This window comes from Gigantopelta aegis, chromosome 13 (genome assembly GCF_016097555.1).
Source record: "Gigantopelta aegis isolate Gae_Host chromosome 13, Gae_host_genome, whole genome shotgun sequence".
NCBI classification, from domain to species: domain Eukaryota; kingdom Metazoa; phylum Mollusca; class Gastropoda; order Neomphalida; family Peltospiridae; genus Gigantopelta; species Gigantopelta aegis.
Genome location: NC_054711.1, coordinates 1,160,289 through 1,180,001, shown reverse-complemented (window position 1 = coordinate 1,180,001; position 19,713 = coordinate 1,160,289). Strand labels below are relative to the sequence as shown.

Genomic DNA, 19,713 nt, shown 5'->3' with positions numbered 1-19,713 from the left:
AAAATATATTTAATAAGTAAGTTTAATCGTAGAAATATTTTATTAGTCGGAAACATCTTACAATGCAGCAAACTCAGGAATGTCCCTTTAAAGTTTGTTTTGTTTAACGACACCACTAGAACACATTGATTTATTAATCATCGGCTATTAGATTTATTTTATTGTAGATGATGCAGGTTTTTTTTTATATAAATGCCTTTAAAGGGGCGCATCAAACGGGCGGGGAGGGTCAAGGCCCCAACCGCACCCACTTGATCCGCCAATTACATATGAAACAAAACGATTACTAAAAATAGTCAAAACAGAACGTTTAGCAAAGAATGAGTGGCTGGTAGGCACAGTCTGATAAGAATTATTGCAGCAACAGCTAGACATGCGTTCTCTGCATGGCGGCTGGAAGTGATCCAAGAAGGAAATATCGTGCACGCGACTGCAGGCATTCCGCGCTTGATATCGACATATGTACCGGGGAATCGACACCAGTGTTTGCGTGCGCATGTTTGGACGTCACACAGATGGGATAGTTTGTCAGACAAATGTATCACTAATGTAGCATAGCTGTGTGTCAATTGTGAGTATGAGTTATAGATACTTTTAGTTTCTGCAATATGGGGGTGTGGGTGGGGTCTTTATTTTATGTGAAACGTTTATTAGATTGTTATGTTATATTATTATGTTATGGTATGTTATGGTATGTTATGTTATGTTATTGTATGTTATTGTATTGTATTGTATTGTATTGTATTGTATGTTATTGTATTGTATTGTATTGTAATGTAATGTAATGTATTATAACATTTTAAAAGAATTGTTTCCACAAAAACCACCTTACTTAAAAGTATATAATCAGTTAAAAACCAAAATCTTCAGAATTGTTTTTTTTTTTTACAATAAGCCAGTAAGGCATAAAAAAAAAACTAGCTTGGAAGTTGCAAGGGAGTACAACTACCAATATATTATATTTATATTAAATTAGCCTATGTTAGATTACATTACATTATATTTATTTTTATTAAATTTGTATCGATAATAATTTACCTAATGCGCTGTGTATATGCAATTTATGTTTTCTATTTCTTGCAACCTCGAAGTTACTGTATTTTCCTTGTTTTATTAACCCAATAGCAGATGTATTTTCCGTGCTGGGGTGTCGTTAAACATCTATTCTGTTCTGTTCTGTTCTGTTTATTCCGTTCCGTTCTGTTCTGTTGTTCCATTAATAGCCTACAAAGGACAAACGCAGTTCGTCACATGTCTAGTTTCGCTATCGACACTTCATATTACTCAGATCATTTACTATTGGCTGTAGGAAATGTTTTATTTAACGACGCACTCAACACATTTTATTTACGGTTATATGGCGTCAGACATGTGGTTAAGGACCACACAGATATTGAGGGAGGACACCCGTTGTCGCCACTTCATGGGCTACTCTTTCCAATTAGCAGCAAGGGATGTTTTATATGCACCATCCCATACACACGATAGCACATACCACAGCCTTTGATGTACCAGTCGTGGTGCACTGGCTGAAGCGAGAAATAGCCCAATGGGCCCACCGACAGGGATCGATCCCAATCCGACCATGTGAGCACTTTACCACTGGGATACGTCTCGCCCCACTGGGGCCTTGGTGTCGATAACCCAATCATTTAATCTTAAACATGTGCGTGTGTGTGTGTGTGTGTGCGCGTGTGTGTATGCGAGTGTGTGTGTGATAGTGTGTGTGATAGAGTGTGTGTGTGTGTATGTGAGTGTGTGTGTGTGTGTCTGTGTGTGTGTGTGTGTGTGTGTGTCTGAGTGTGTGTGTGTGTGTGTGTCTGAGTGTGTGTGTGTGTGTCTGAGTGTGTGAGTGTGTGAGTGTGTGCGCGTGTGCGCGTGTGCGCGTGTGAGTGTGAGTGTGAGTGAGTGTGTGATAGTGTGTGAGTGTGTGTGTGTGTGTGTGTGTGAGTGTCTGAGTGTGTGTGTGTGTGCGTGTGTGTATGCGAGTGTGTGTGTGATAGTGTATGTGAGTGTGTGTGTCTGAGTGTGTGTGTGTGTGTGTCTGAGTGTGTGTGTGTGTGTGTGTGTGTGTGTGTGTGTGTGTGTGTGTGTGTGTGTGTGTGTGTGAGAGACAGTCAGACAGACAGTAAAGTAAATTAATCGAACAGTAATGTTTATAGTTTTATGGGGTTAACAGAGAAGTTAGAAATAATAGAAATAAAGAGGAAGGAAGGAGAGAACGAAAGAAGAAAGAAATATTGAAGGAAAGACAATTAAATCAATTTAAAGAATAAATTTCGAAATAGAAAATAGTACATTGATTATTATTATTATTATTATCATCATCACCACTACCATCACTATCATTACCATTACTACAACTGTATTATTATTTCACACGTATAGGGATAAGTATAAGATGGATAGAAAATGCAGTGCTTGGAAATAAATGATAGAGGGTGTATACTACCAAATCAAATCCCACAAACAACAATAGTAACATATGTGGCTAAAACTCCTACCTGCACGTATGAATCGACATAAACGCCACGGATATAAATACGACCACCCCTCACCCTTAAAGTGAATCAAAAGATTGGGAGTCAAGCTGCTCGTTTCTGAGATAACGGGTAGCGTCTACGACTACCCTAGTTCCGCACAAAATTCGAGTACTTTTTTTACAGGTACCCCATACATTTTTCAAGCACAAGGCTACTGACACATTGGTACTAAATGAAATAAAATTGCATATTTTTTTTACCCAGATGAAACTATTATTTTTTATAACCAACACACTCAAATTTATAACCAATCACAGGACTTGTGGTGTTCACTTCTCTGTCAAAAGTTGGGTGCACCTCGAATTTTGACCCAGCCGGAAGTTATTTGGTCTAGTACCTACCTATAAGCACTTTTAAGAAAATATGGCCCTATGAACTGGATTGTAGAAGCACTTGTAGGCAAGTATGGCATTATGAACTGGATTGTAGAAGCACTTGTAAGCAAATATGGTATTATGAACTGGATTGTAGAGTCATTTCTAAGCAAATATGGCCTTATGAACTGGATTGCAGAGGCACTTGTAAGCAAATATGACATTATGAACTGGATTGTAGAGGCACTTGTAAGCAAATATGGCCTTATGAAGTGGATTGTAGAAGCAATTGTAGGTTGCACTATACCAATTAATTTCCGGCTGGGTCGAAGTTCGAGGTGTACCGAACTTTTGATAGAGAAGTTAACACCACAAGTCCTGTGATTGGTTATAAATGTGAGTGTGTTGGTTGTAAAAATAATTAGTTTCATCTGGGCTAAAAATGTATGCAATTTTATTTGATGTAGTACCACCGTGTCAAGTAGCCTTGTGCTTGGAACATGTATGGGGTACCTGTAAAAAAAAAGTACTCAAATTTTGTGCGAAACTAGGGGTGTTGCAGAAACATCTGGTTATATCGAAAATGAGCCATGAAAGGTACCATTTTCTGCAGTTAATACTTTGAGGTAGGGGTTGTAGTACTGATATTTATGGGTCAAAGTTTGGTTGATATATTGCATATAGTGTTTTTAAACACAAACGTTAACATGGTCGCCTATGGGATTTGAATTGGTATAGTCCAACCTGTAAGCAAATATGGCATTATGAAATGGACTGTAGAAGCTATCTACTGGCGGGTGTCTAGGGCGAGGGTGCTGGTAGTGCGCACCCCCATTAGAACAATACAATGGGGTTTTTTCTTCTTTTTACTTTTTTTTTTTTTTTTTTTTAGCAATGTAAATGTAATTTCTTGCTCAGCTTGATATTCCTTTGGAATATTACAACATATAAAACATATTAGTATACCTTTAAATATTGTGAGTGGCATTTTAAAACATCGCACCCTCTCCCTGAATACTACTTAATGTGCTCCTTTTGAACATCCCCCCCCCCCCCCTCCACGAACAAAACCTATACCTGCCCCTGTTCTACGCAATTATAGCAAGATTTGGTTCATACAATGAGTAAAACATAACATTTAAAGCCAAATTGTCAGACCACTGACCTATTAAATGGCCTAAAAAAGTATTACGTGAAAAATATTTATTTGATTTGATTCAAAATGTACTTTATTCAATAACTGAATTAACCATCATACTCCACCTTTTAATGATATTTTGTAAACAGTAATTGAATTATGGCAATGGTCTATAATTTAAACATTAATACTGTCAAAATGATTGACATGGATTTCACTCCATCGTGGTTTAGTTAACGTGATTCAATAGTCAGATTTGGTTTCCAAACATTGATGTAATTTTCATTTATTATCAGCTTTTGGAGAAATAAGGTCCTTAAATTCGTGACAGTGTGCCTTTAAGCAGTTTATAGGTTATAAGCTCACTTATCTGTACAGATCGTTTTGATTGGTAGCACGTACATCTAGTACCAGTGACGTGTATTTGTGTAATGTATTTGTGTCTGGTGATAAAATATTTGTACATTCAGCTGTTGCCTTCATCCCTCGATATAATAAGCCAACTCAAATCGGCCACATTAATCACTGGTAAAATGAGTTTTATAATATATGTAGTCAGCAGGTGGTCCATTGTCGACTGCCGAACAGCCAGTTAATTAACATAATCACTGTAAGTGTCTTGGCGGAGGGTAGCGCGGTGTTAGAACGCCCGCCTGAAGTGTGAGAGGTCGTAGGATCGATAACCTGTGGGCGTCCTAACGAGTGTCCCTACAAGTTGTACACCAAAGGCAAAGTTCTGACTGGAGGATAGCGCATATAAGATTCCTTGCTGCTTTGTAAGTAGGAGTAGGTTGTGTGGTGGCATTGACTTCTCTCGCTGTGTGTCTCAGTCGGTAGGGCGGTGTGTGTGTGTGTGTGTGTGTGCGCGTGTGTGTGTGTATCCTCTCTCACTCTCTCTCTCTCTCTCTCTCTCTCTCTCTCTCTCTCTCTCTCTCTCTCTCTCTCTCTCTCTCTCTCTCTCTCTCTCTCTCTCTCTCTCTCTCTCTCTCCATTTGTCTCTTCGTGTCTATATCTCCGTCCATCTCTCTCACCCTCCGTCCCCTTTTCTCACTCCATGTCTCTATCTCGCTCTCCATGCATTGTCTTTTTCATACTTCATATTTAATATGTAATTTTATTCTGTTAAAAGGAATCTTTGGTCAGATTGTTTTTACGATGGTGACACACTCCGATAGACAGACAGACAATCAGATATACAGGAATTATGAGGAATTGTAATTGTAATATAAAAAATGAGTATACACATACATTAGTGTTGGAAATCGGTTGGAATTTCATCATCGATCATCGATTACAATGGGCCCATTTCTTGTTTCAGCCATTGCACCACGACTGGTATATCAAAGGTCTCTGTATGTTTTGTCCCGTCTGGCAAATGGTTCCTATAAAATATCCTTTACTACTGAAAAAATGCTTGTTATCGTGCTCCACTGTTTATACTCTTTATTTACACGAATATATAGTGCTTTAAAGCGATACTGACAGAATGCTTGTTATCGTGCTCCACTGTTTATACTCTTTATTTACACGAATATATAGCGCTTTAAAGCGATACTGACAGAATGCTTTTTTATAGTGCTCCACTATTTACACTCTTACATTACACGAATATATAGTCCTTTAAAGCGATACTGAGAGAATGCTTGTTATCGTGCTCCACTGTTTATACTCTTTATTTACACGAATATATTCAGCTTTAAAGCGATACCGACAGAATGCTTGTTATCGTGCTCCACTGTTTATACTCTTTATTTACACGAATATATAGTGCTTTAAAGCGATACTGACAGAATGCTTGTTATCGTGCTCCACTGTTTATACTCTTTATTTACACGAATATATAGTGCTTTAAAGCGATACTGACAGAATGCTTGTTATCGTGCTCCACTGTTTATACTCTTTATTTACACGAATATATAGTGCTTTAAAGCGATACTGACAGAATGCTTGTTATCGTGCTCCACTGTTTATACTCTTTATTTACACGAATATATAGTGCTTTAAAGCGATACTGACAGAATGCTTGTTATCGTGCTCCACTGTTTATACTCTTTATTTACACGAATATATAGTGCTTTAAAGCGATACTGACAGAATGCTTGTTATCGTGCTCCACTGTTTATACTCTTTATTTACACGAATATATAGTGCTTTAAAGCGATACTGACAGAATGCTTGTTATCGTGCTCCACTGTTTATACTCTTTATTTACACGAATATATAGTGCTTTAAAGCGATACTGACAGAATGCTTGTTATCGTGCTCCACTGTTTATACTCTTTATTTACACGAATATATAGTGCTTTAAAGCGATACTGACAGAATGCTTGTTATCGTGCTCCACTGTTTATACTCTTTATTTACACGAATATATAGTGCTTTAAAGCGATACTGACAGAATGCTTGTTATCGTGCTCCACTGTTTATACTCTTTATTTACACGAATATATAGTGCTTTAAAGCGATACTGACAGAATGCTTGTTATCGTGCTCCACTGTTTATACTCTTTATTTACACGAATATATAGTGCTTTAAAGCGATACTGACAGAATGCTTGTTATCGTGCTCCACTGTTTATACTCTTTATTTACACGAATATATAGTGCTTTAAAGCGATACTGACAGAATGCTTGTTATCGTGCTCCACTGTTTATACTCTTTATTTACACGAATATATAGTGCTTTAAAGCGATACTGACAGAATGCTTGTCATCGTGCTCCACTGTTTATACTCTTTATTTACACGAATATATAGTGCTTTAAAGCGATACTGACAGAATGCTTGTTATCGTGCTCCACTGTTTATACTCTTTATTTACACGAATATATAGTGCTTTAAAGCGATACTGACAGAATGCTTGTTATCGTGCTCCACTGTTTATACTCTTTATTTACACGAATATATAGTGCTTTAAAGCGATACTGACAGAATGCTTGTTATCGTGCTCCACTGTTTATACTCTTTATTTACACGAATATATAGTGCTTTAAAGCGATACTGACAGAATGCTTGTTATCGTGCTCCACTGTTTATACTCTTTATTTACACGAATATATAGTGCTTTAAAGCGATACTGACAGAATGCTTGTTATCGTGCTCCACTGTTTATACTCTTTATTTACACGAATATATAGTGCTTTAAAGCGATACTGACAGAATGCTTGTTATCGTGCTCCACTGTTTATACTCTTTATTTACACGAATATATAGTGCTTTAAAGCGATACTGACAGAATGCTTGTTATCGTGCTCCACTGTTTATACTCTTTATTTACACGAATATATAGTGCTTTAAAGCGATACTGACAGAATGCTTGTTATCGTGCTCCACTGTTTATACTCTTTATTTACACGAATATATAGTGCTTTAAAGCGATACTGACAGAATGCTTGTGCTCCACTGTTTATACTCTTTATTTACACGAATATATAGTGCTTTATACTGACAGAATGCGTGCTCCACTGTTTATACTCTTTATTTACACGAATATATAGTGCTTTAAAGCGATACTGACAGAATGCTTGTTATCGTGCTCCACTGTTTATACTCTTTATTTACACGAATATATAGTGCTTTAAAGCGATACTGACAGAATGCTTGTTATCGTGCTCCACTGTTTATACTCTTTATTTACACGAATATATAGTGCTTTAAAGCGATACTGACAGAATGCTTGTCATCGTGCTCCACTGTTTATACTCTTTATTTACACGAATATATAGTGCTCCACTGTTTATACTCTTTATTTACACGAATATATAGTGCTTTAAAGCGATACTGACAGAATGCTTGTCATCGTGCTCCACTGTTTATACTCTTTATTTACACGAATATATAGTGCTCCACTGTTTAAAGTCTTTATTTACACGAATATATGTTATCGTGCTCCACTGTTTATACTCTTTATTTACACGAATATATAGTGCTTTAAAGCGATACTGACAGAATGCTTGTTATCGTGCTCCACTGTTTATACTCTTTATTTACACGAATATATAGTGCTTTAAAGCGATACTGACAGAATGCTTGTTATCGTGCTCCACTGTTTATACTCTTTATTTACACGAATATATAGTGCTTTAAAGCGATACTGACAGAATGCTTGTTATCGTGCTCCACTGTTTATACTCTTTATTTACACGAATATATAGTGCTTTAAAGCGATACTGACAGAATGCTTGTTATCGTGCTCCACTGTTTATACTCTTTATTTACACGAATATATAGTGCTTTAAAGCGATACTGACAGAATGCTTGTTATCGTGCTCCACTGTTTATACTCTTTATTTACACGAATATATAGAGCTTTAAAGCGATACTGACAGAATGCTTGTTATCGTGCTCCACTGTTTATACTCTTTATTTACACGAATATATAGAGCTTTAAAGCGATACTGACAGAATGCTTTAATCGTGCTCCACTGCTTTATTTACTTATATAGTGCTTTAAAGCACTGATACTGAAACTGAAGAATGCTTGTTATCGTGCTCCACTGTTTATACTCTTTATTTACACGAATATATAGTGCTTTAAAGCGATACTGACAGAATGCTTGTTATCGTGCTCCACTGTTTATACTCTGTGTTTACACGAATATATAGTGCTTTAAAGCGATACTGACAGAATGCTTGTTATCGTGCTCCACTGTTTATACTCTTTATTTACACGAATATATAGTGCTTTAAAGCGATACTGACAGAATGCTTGTTATCGTGCTCCACTGTTTATACTCTTTATTTACACGAATATATAGTGCTTTAAAGCAGTACTGACAGAATGCTTGTTATCGTGCTCCACTGTTTATACTCTTTATTTACACGAATATATAGTGCTTTAAAGCGATACTGACAGAATGCTTGTTATCGTGCTCCACTGTTTATACTCTTTATTTACACGAATATATAGTGCTTTAAAGCGATACTGACAGAATGCTTGTTATCGTGCTCCACTGTTTATACTCTTTATTTACACGAATATATAGTGCTTTAAAGCGATACTGACAGAATGCTTGTTATCGTGCTCCACTGTTTATACTCTTTATTTACACGAATATATAGTGCTTTAAAGCAGTACTGACAGAATGCTTGTTATCGTGCTCCACTGTTTATACTCTTTATTTACACGAATATATAGTGCTTTAAAGCAGTACTGACAGAATGCTTGTTATCGTGCTCCACTGTTTATACTCTTTATTTACACGAATATATAGTGCTTTAAAGCAGTACTGACAGAATGCTTGTTATCGTGCTCCACTGTTTATACTCTTTATTTACACGAATATATAGTGGTTTAAAGCAGTACTGACAGAATGCTTGTTATCGTGCTCCACTGTTTATACTCTTTATTTACACGAATATATAGTGCTTTAAAGCGATACTGACAGAATGCTTGTTATCGTGCTCCACTGTTTATACTCTTTATTTACACGAATATATAGTGCTTTAAAGCGATACTGACAGAATGCTTGTTATCGTGCTCCACTGTTTATACTCTTTATTTACACGAATATATAGTGCTTTAAAGCGATACTGACAGAATGCTTGTTATCGTGCTCCACTGTTTATACTCTTTATTTACACGAATATATAGTGCTTTAAAGCAGTACTGACAGAATGCTTGTTATCGTGCTCCACTGTTTATACTCTTTATTTACACGAATATATAGTGCTTTAAAGCGATACTGACAGAATGCTTGTTATCGTGCTCCACTGTTTATACTCTTTATTTACACGAATATATAGTGCTTTAAAGCGATACTGACAGAATGCTTGTTATCGTGCTCCACTGTTTATACTCTTTATTTACACGAATATATAGTGCTTTAAAGCGATACTGACAGAATGCTTGTCATCGTGCTCCACTGTTTATACTCTTTATTTACACGAATATATAGTGCTTTAAAGCGATACTGACAGAATGCTTGTTATCGTGCTCCACTGTTTATACTCTTTATTTACACGAATATATAGTGCTTTAAAGCGATACTGACAGAATGCTTGTTATCGTGCTCCACTGTTTATACTCTTTATTTACACGAATATATAGTGCTTTAAAGCGATACTGACAGAATGCTTGTTATCGTGCTCCACTGCTTATACTCTGTGTTTACTCGAATATATAGTGCTTTAAAGCGATACTGACAGAATGCTTGTTATCGTGCTCCACTGTTTATACTCTTTATTTACACGAATATATAGTGCTTTAAAGCGATACTGACAGAATGCTTGTTATCGTGCTCCACTGTTTATACTCTTTATTTACACGAATATATAGTGCTTTAAAGCGATACTGACAGAATGCTTGTTATCGTGCTCCACTGTTTATACTCTTTATTTACATGAATATATAGTGCTTTAAAGCGATACTGACAGAATGCTTGTTATCGTGCTCCACTGTTTATACTCTTTATTTACACGAATATATAGTGCTTTAAAGCAGTACTGACAGAATGCTTGTTATCGTGCTCCACTGTTTATACTCTTTATTTACACGAATATATAGTGGTTTAAAGCAGTACTGACATAATGCTTGTTATCGTGCTCCACTGTTTATACTCTTTATTTACACGAATATATAGAGCTTTAAAGCGATACTGACAGAATGCTTGTCATCGTGCTCACTGTTTATACTCTTTATTTACTCGAATATATAGTGCTCCACTGTTTATACTCTTTATTTACACGAATATATAGTGCTTTAAAGCGATACTGACAGAATGCTTGTCATCGTGCTCCACTGTTTATACTCTTTATTTACACGAATATATAGTGCTTTAAAGCGATACTGACAGAATGCTTGTCATCGTGCTCCACTGTTTATACTCTTTATTTACACGAATATATAGTGCTTTAAAGCGATACTGACAGAATGCTTGTCATCGTGCTCCACTGTTTATACTCTTTATTTACACGAATATATAGTGCTTTAAAGCGATACTGACAGAATGCTTGTTATCGTGCTCCACTGTTTATACTCTTTATTTACACGAATATATAGAGCTTTAAAGCAGTACTGACAGAATGCTTGTTATCGTGCTCCACTGTTTATACTCTTTATTTACACGAATATATAGTGCTTTAAAGCCATACTGACAGAATGCTTGTTATCGTGCTCCACTGTTTATACTCTTTATTTACACGAATATATAGAGCTTTAAAGCGATACTGACAGAATGCTTGTCATCGTGCTCCACTGTTTATACTCTTTATTTACACGAATATATAGTGCTTTAAAGCGATACTGACAGAATGCTTGTCGTCGTGCTCCACTGTTTATACTCTTTATTTACACGAATATATAGTGCTTTAAAGCGATACTGACAGAATGCTTGTCATCGTGCTCCACTGTTTATACTCTTTATTTACACGAATATATAGTGCTTTAAAGCGATACTGACAGAATGCTTGTTATCGTGCTCCACTGTTTATACTCTTTATTTACACGAATATATAGTGCTTTAAAGCCATACTGACAGAATGCTTGTTATCGTGCTCCACTGTTTATACTCTTTATTTACACGAATATATAGTGCTTTAAAGCGATACTGACAGAATGCTTGTCATCGTGCTCCACTGTTTATACTCTTTATTTACACGAATATATAGTGCTTTAAAGCGATACTGACAGAATGCTTGTCATCGTGCTCCACTGTTTATACTCTTTATTTACACGAATATATAGTGCTTTAAAGCGATACTGACAGAATGCTTGTCATCGTGCTCCACTGTTTATACTCTTTATTTACACGAATATATAGTGCTTTAAAGCGATACTGACAGAATGCTTGTCATCGTGCTCCACTGTTTATACTCTTTATTTACACGAATATATAGTGCTTTAAAGCGATACTGACAGAATGCTTGTTATCGTGCTCCACTGTTTATACTCTTTATTTACACGAATATATAGTGCTTTAAAGCGATACTGACAGAATGCTTGTCATCGTGCTCCACTGTTTATACTCTTTATTTACACGAATATATAGTGCTTTAAAGCGATACTGACAGAATGCTTGTTATCGTGCTCCACTGTTTATACTCTTTATTTACACGAATATATAGTGCTTTAAAGCGATACTGACAGAATGCTTGTTATCGTGCTCCACTGTTTATACTCTTTATTTACACGAATATATAGTGCTTTAAAGCGATACTGACAGAATGCTTCTCATCGTGCTGCACTGTTTATACTCTTTATTTACACGAATATATAGTGCTTGTGATAGGTGAGGTACCGCGTTGTGTCCCCAGGCGATATTCGCTGTCTCTGAGATTTTTGAATAAATAGATAGGATTTTAGAGATATCGAGGAGAAACATTGGAAGGCTCCCGGGGAACGTAGTCCGACTAGACTGGTAAATATATTTTTCTGCTCTCTTGTATATCCTTGATGTAATTGATGTGACTTTAAATATTTTAATACTGTATTGTACCAATATTATTTAGACAGTGTCTCCGGTAATCTGACGAAGTAAATTGTAGGCTTCACTGTTCTAAAATATTAAAGCTTAGCCAGTCATCCTAGAGGACCTAGGTAAACTGTAGGTTATTGTCTTTATTGGGATATGTACCAGTATTAGTTCTGTATTACAAGGTTACTGAATGAGTAGTTAAGGGTTAATTAAAAATTAACCAGTTAGGAATAGATTTGTAATTCCTTTATTAATTAAGTTCTCCTGGCAGCGTTTCTCAATTATCGCACTTGTGTGTGTTGTATCATGGTGAAGTGATTAGAATATTGTGAAAACTAGACACCTAGTGATTAATTAATTAAGTGATTAGATCTGGGTTGTTATTATATTGTTGTTGTTAATTAACTACTGCGGCAAGTACATTTGTCAGCGTAGTGTTAATACAGATTCCAAAGTGTATTGTCTTTTGTTGTGTTTTCTTGTGAACTAAACATGCTATAATAATATATACTTTATATAAGATCTTATCTCTGATTATACCTAGAGCCGAGCCACTCGGGTATTAGACAGCCGATCTAATAGATATACAGTTAGGAGAGATATTTGGATAATCGTGTTTTATTCAGTGATGGGTATTATAGGATCCCCGTGACAGGAGTAAAAATTGGGGTGCTCGTCCCGGATCTGAAACGGGACATGCATATTTGAAAAGTATTGTTTTTAAATGGGGGCTTCATAAATTATTTTTACAAATTAACTAGAAGTAGCAACGTTGTTCACTAGAAAAAAATAATAATAAGTGCGTCATACCTAAACATGGATAAGAATTTCCAGGATAAGCCTACGCTCAGTGTAGTGGAGATTAAGCGAGCGCGTAAGGCCGAATTAGTTGAAATCGCGAGTGAGCGAGAAATTGATTTAACATCAGCTAAAACATTAGGTGATATAAAGACAATTATTATCCAGGAAGTTTTTGGTGATAGGCCTGTTATGTTTGGTGATAGGCCTGTTATGGAAGACAGTGAGATTGTTCCAGAGATAGAGATAAATGAGTGAAGTGCGGTACAACAGTTAACTTTTAAAAAACTTGAGTACGAAAGAGAAGAACGTGCATTAGATAGAGAAGAGAGAAAGAGAGATAGAGAGAGAGAGAGAGAGGGATAGAGAGAGAGAGGGGGATAGAGAGAGGGATATAGAGAGAGAGGGATGGAGAGAGGGAGAGAGAGAGAGAGAGAGAGGGAGAGGGAGGGAGGGAGGGGGGGGGGGGGGGAGGGGGGAGAGGGGGAGAGAGAGGGGGAGAGAGAGAGGGAGAGAGAGGGGAGAGAGAGGGGGAGAGAGAGGGGAGAGAGAGAGGGGAGAGAGAGGGGGGGGGAGAGAGAGAGAGAGAGAGAGAGAGAGAGAGGAGCAGAGAAGAGAGATAGGGATAGAGAATTCCAGTTAGCAAAATTAAAAGTGGAACATGAGTTAAAGTTGAATACTGAAGGTGTTAGACAGGAGGCAGGAAACAGGAAATGGGTTTAACATGTCGGAGGCTTATAGATTAGTGCCTGTATTTGACGATCAGGAGGTAGATATTGTTCTTCCAACTTTTTGAACGGGCCGCTAAGCAGCTAAATTGGCCGCAGTCTAAGTGGACATTGCTAGCCGTGTCTAAGTTTAAGGGGAAGGCTAGCGTAGCTTATAATTCAATGAGTGATGAGCGACCAAGTCAGTACGACCTAGTTAAGTCTGCAGTGTTGAGGGCTTACGAGTTACGACCTGAGGATTATCGTTTACGGTATAGCTAGTTGTGAAAAACGCAGGGTCAGTCTTATAGTGAGTTTGTGGCTAAGAAGGCAGGGATGTTTGATAAATGGGTGGTTTCTCATCAGGTAGGGTCATATACCGAGTTATGGGAATTGTTGATCTTACAGGACATTAAAAATGGGTTGCCAGTTAGCTTACGTATTCATTTAGAGGATCGTGATATCAAAAAGATAAGAGGATGCAGGCATAGCGGCAGATGATTACGTGTTAATACACAAAGCTCGGGCAGTACAGGGTAGCTCTATAGAACAGGGTGATAAGAAGAAATTTCAGCCAGGTTTTTCCCGGGAAAGTAACTATCGAGGAGTCATCTAGTTGGTCAGCTAGTCAGGCAAGGAATGCACCTGGTGGGCAAAGTAAGGATAAACCTGCATTATCAGCCAATGCACGAACTTTTCGTCCACATTGCAGTTACTGTAAAAAGGATAACCATCTTGTCGGGGACTGTTTTAAAAGGAAACGCGATAATGCGCAAGTGGTCGGTTTAGTGAGGTCAGCTCCGTTAGCGAGAGAGTTAATGGTTAGTCCCATGGCAGAGAAAGTAAACCCGTATGTGTCCACTGGTATGGTTTGTGATGTAAAACAAGAGTTGAGTCCTAAGGCAATATCAATCTATCGACATACAGGGTGTAGCCATTCTCTTATAACGTCAAATTGTTTAGCTGGTATAGAAAATTCAGATACAGGACGTAGTTTGGCCTTAACCTCGGTTACTGGAGAAAATATGGTTGTCCGGTTACATAACGTTTTCTTGTGTTCGAAGATTGTGATGGAACCGGTCGTTATGGGTGTTGTGAAGGACTTGCCTTTTGAAAACATAGGAGTTTTGTTGGGTAACGATTTGACTAGTCAGTGTTACCAGCCGCAAGGTGACCAGTTGTTAATAGAAGACAGCCCTTTACCCATAGAAGAGTGTGAGGTTCATGAGATTAGTTATCCTGCGTGTGTAATGACTAGGGCTATGGCCGGAAGGGTAGCACGAGACCCAGAGGATAATGGTGATTTGTCTGATACGTATGTGAGCCATGAAATTGGAGTGGATGAGGTTATCAGTAAAATGGTAGATAAGTCAACTGAGGAACTAAATGTGGTGGAACCTGTTGACCTCCCGCAGAAGGGAAATGAACCAGTTGTGTTTGATAGAGGGGACTTACCTTGTAATAGACAAAGAGTTAATCCTAGAGCAGGGGGCTGATCCAAATTTGTTGGCAGCTCGCACTACATTGTTAACTGAGGGTGAGATGGAGGATCAGATGTCAGGTTATTATATGGACAAGGGAGTATTAATGAATAAGAGTGTGGAGAAGGTTGTGCCTGATAGTGAGGAATGTGTGACAAGATGTAGAATTGTGGTGCCCTCCAAGTACCATCCGTCATTGTTATTGTTAGCACATGACAACGTGTTTGCTGGCCACTTAGGGCGGAATAAGACTCATAGTAAACTTGCCTCAGAGTTTTATTGGAAGGGAATGTCATGTCATGTGTGTCAGATTTTGGGGAAACCAAATCAGCTAATTCCTCCTTATCCCCTGCAGAAGGTTCCCATAGTTGGGGAAGCCTTTTCAAAAGTATTGATAGATGTCGTGGGGCCATTACCGAAAACGCGTTCAGGCAACAAATTCTTATTAACAATTATGTGCTTAACTACGCGTTTTCCAGAGGCGATTCCCTTAAGGAAGGTTACTGCATCTGTTGTAGCTAGTGCACTGCTTAAATACTTCACGTATACGGGTTTACCAGGTGAAATTCAAAGCGACCGGGGTACGAACTTCATGAGCAAGTTGATCCAGCAAGGACTGTCTATGTCAGATATACGACAGATTCGTTCTGCTGCATTCCACCCTGAGAGCCAGGGCGCAATAGAACGTTTTCACAATGGTACTGACGGACCAGTCAATCCCTTTCGTGTCGTTCGCAGTGCGGGATGCGAAGCAAGAATCTTTAGGATTCACCCCATTAGAGTTGGTCTATGGGCATTCAGCCCGAGGCCCTCCCAGATTGGTAAAAGATAGTTGGTTACACAAGGATAATGCCGAAAACCTGCTGATTTATGTAGGGAGAGTTAAAGATAGGTTGTGGCAGGCGACCGAACTAGCTAGGAAGCATTTGAGCTATGCTCAGAGCAAAATAAAATCAGTGTTTGATAGGAAGGCTAGGAGTCAGGAATTTAAACCAGGGGATAAAGTGCTGCTGTACCTTTCCATTAAACGGGGTTCATTACAGAACCGGTATTTCGGTCCCTATGTTGTGCACAACGGGTTAATGAGACAGGGTATGTGATAAACACTCCTGATAGGGTTAGGAAAAGTAGGTATTGTCACATCAATTTGCTAAAAGGTTATTTTGACAGACTGCCGATAGTTCCAGTGTTACCTGTCCAGATTGAGGGTCACTCAATTTCCTGTGATGACGACAAGACTGCAGAGATAAAATTAACCAACGGCCAGATTCTAGCAGATTTGAGTTCTTATCTACAGCACCTAGACAGCCCCCAGCGAGCAGAGCTGACTAAGTTGATACAAGAAAATGTTTCCATTTGTCAGGACTTTCCAACAGTTACCAATACCTTAATCCAGGATGTGCGCTTGGAACCCAACGCTAGACCGATTCGACAGCATGCCTATCGGATAAAACCCTGTAAAACGTGCAGCACTGAAAAAGGAGATAGATTACATGTTGGAACACGACATTCTGGAACCATCAAGCAGTCAGTGGGCATCACCTGTTATACTAATCCAAAAGGAAGATAACAGTTTTCGGGTGTGTGCTGACCTACGTCGAGTGAATCAACTCATCAAGGCAGATGCCTACCCTCTACCCCGCCTTGACGATTGCATCGACTGAGTTGGACACGCTCAATACATCACCAAATTGGACCTATTCAAGGGTTTTTATGCCATTCCATTAACGGGGGAAGCTAAGGACATTCTGGCGATCATCACACCTGACGGCCTCTTCCAATTCCGAGTGATACCGTTTGGTTTGAAGACTGCCCCTGCTCCCTTTCAAAGGATGATGAACCAGGTGTTATCAGACTTAGAAAACGTCAGTGTGTATCTGGACGATGTGGTGTTAGCCACCGACACTTGGGATCAACATTTAACCGGTTTACAACAAATATTCAGTCGCCTACAGAAAGCTAACTTGACTGAGAACCTGGGTAAATGTGAATTCGTGAAAGCTTCAGTGACCTACTTAGGTTATACTGTCGGACATGGTTGTGTCGCCCCACTGCAGGCCAAGACACTAAGCATCAGCCAGTATCCTGCACCGACCAACCGTCGTGAAGTTCGCCGGTTTCTTGGTATGGCCGGTTACTACCGTCGTTTCTCTGCTAAATTTGCGACGGTAGCTGCCCCGATCACATCGCTGCTAAAGAAGGAATCGAAGTTCCAGCGGTCAGATGAATGCAAGAAGTCATTCAACCGTCTTAAGCAGATGCTCTCCTCGTCTCCCGTGATGGCAGCACCAGACTACTGAATGCCTTTCAAGCTGGCTGTGGATGCCAGTGACGTGGGAGCTGCAGCTGTGCTGTTCCAAGAAGACGAAAATGGACTGGACCATCCTGTAAGTTTCTTCTCGAAAAAGTTTGACAAACACCAGGTGAACTATTCCACTATAGAGAAGGAAGCTTTGGCCATGGTACAAGCTCTAAAGCATTTTCAGATCTACGTGAAATCGGCATTGCATCAAGTGGTTCTCTTTACTGATCATAATACGCTTACTTTCATTCACAGAATGAAAGCCACCAACCAGAGAGTTTTGAGATGGAGTCTTCTTCTGCAGGAATTCCCAATTACCATTGAACATATCAAGGGCACATCCAATGTAATCGCTGATGCCCTGTCCCGAAGTTGAATGTTCTGATAATGTGTTGACGTTCTTGATTTCCGTTTTTGTTTTTTTTATATATTTTATTGTATACCAGGGATTGTATACCAGGGATTAACAGTGTGATTACTGGTAATCACCTTATTACTATGTGCTATAAATGCCCGGATGTGTCGGTTAACTCACATTTTGTTTTGTTTAAATGTAGTATATTTTCCTATTCCTAGAGAAGAGGAAATATCCTTTTTGAGGTGGGGGTGTGTCACGGAACATCCTCTTATCTTTTCGCCTGTGGCAATGTTAATTGTTTTAGAGGGCCGTGTGCAGCTTGGTTACATAATACCTATGCGCGATAGTGGTAGGGCTGCGTCCCAATATGCACTTAGACCAGGTGTGGAGGCCATGTAGCCAGTCGTTACGTAATACCTCCGGTAGTGCGGTTTACGACCCTGGTTCTCTCGCGAACCAGGCGACGACAAGTCTGGCCATCTAAGAAAATATACCGTCTCTGGGAGTTGTGGAAATATCACATGATACGTGAGGTACCGCGTTGTGCCCCCAGGCGATATTCGCGGTCTCTGAGATTTTTGAATAAATAGATAGGATTTTAGAGATATCGAGGAGAAACATTGGAAGGCTCCCGGGGAACGTAGTCCGACTGGACTGGTAAATATATTTTCTGCTCTCTTGTATAACCTTGATGTGATTGATGTGACTTTAAATATTTTAATACTGTATTGTACCAATATTATTTAGACAGTGTCTCCGGTAATCTGACGAAGTAAATTGTAGGCTTCACTGTTCTAAAATATTAAAGCTTAGCCAGTCATCCTAGAGGAACTAGGTAAACTGTAGGTTATTCTCTTTATTGGGATATGTACCAGTATTAGTTCTGTATTACAAGGTTACTGAATGAGTAGTTAAGGGTTAATTAAAAATTAACCAGTTAGGAATAGTGTTGTAATTCCTTTATTAATTAAGTTCCCCTGGCAGCGTTTCTCAATTATCGCACGTGTGTGTGTTGTATCATGGTGAAGTGATTAGAATATTGTGTAAACTAGACACCTAGTGATTAATTAATTAAGTGACTAGCACTGGGTTGTTATTATATTGTTGTTCTTAATTAACAACTGCGGCAAGTACATTTGTCAGCGTAGTGTTAATACAGATTCGAAAGTGTATTGTGTTTTGTTGTGTTTTCTAGTGAACTAAACGTGCTATATATATATATATATATATATAGTCTTATTCAACTTACTGTGCTAGCACAACAAATATGCTATTCAACCTGAGTCATACCTACACACTGCAGAATTCTCTCCCTTGCCGGATATGCGCAATGCTATCCTTGCACGGGCTACCTGTAACTTCATTCTCAATTCTGCAGTCCACCTGTTAACACCTGTTAAGCTTTGGCAAAAAGTTTTCTTTACTTGTAATTTTGTGTTTGTTTTTTTGGTTGAACTTGACATACGGTTGGTAGTTGGGAATTCTGTGTTGAATTTACCATGTCCGACGCGAGTTCGTTGACAGCTAGCGCACGGAAAGTTTGTGCGCGAGATGGTTGTCCATTTCTTTTACGACGTAAAGACACACACGTGTTGTGTCCGGACTGTCGGTCTTGTTCTCAAGACCGTCAGTGTGAGATCTGCGCCACGTGGTCTCCTG

The 19,713-nt window shown here is 38.6% G+C and overlaps 1 protein-coding gene across 1 annotated transcript in view; it reads left to right on the top strand.

Annotated features, from left to right (window-relative positions):
• Window positions 1-446: 446 nt before the first annotated feature.
• LOC121387678 overlaps window positions 447-19,713 on the top strand; it is a 42,445-nt gene continuing 23,178 nt past the window's right edge. The window contains exon 1 of the mRNA XM_041518868.1: window positions 447-571. The gene's annotated coding sequence lies outside the window, so the exon portion shown is untranslated. The remainder of the gene's footprint in view (window positions 572-19,713) is intronic.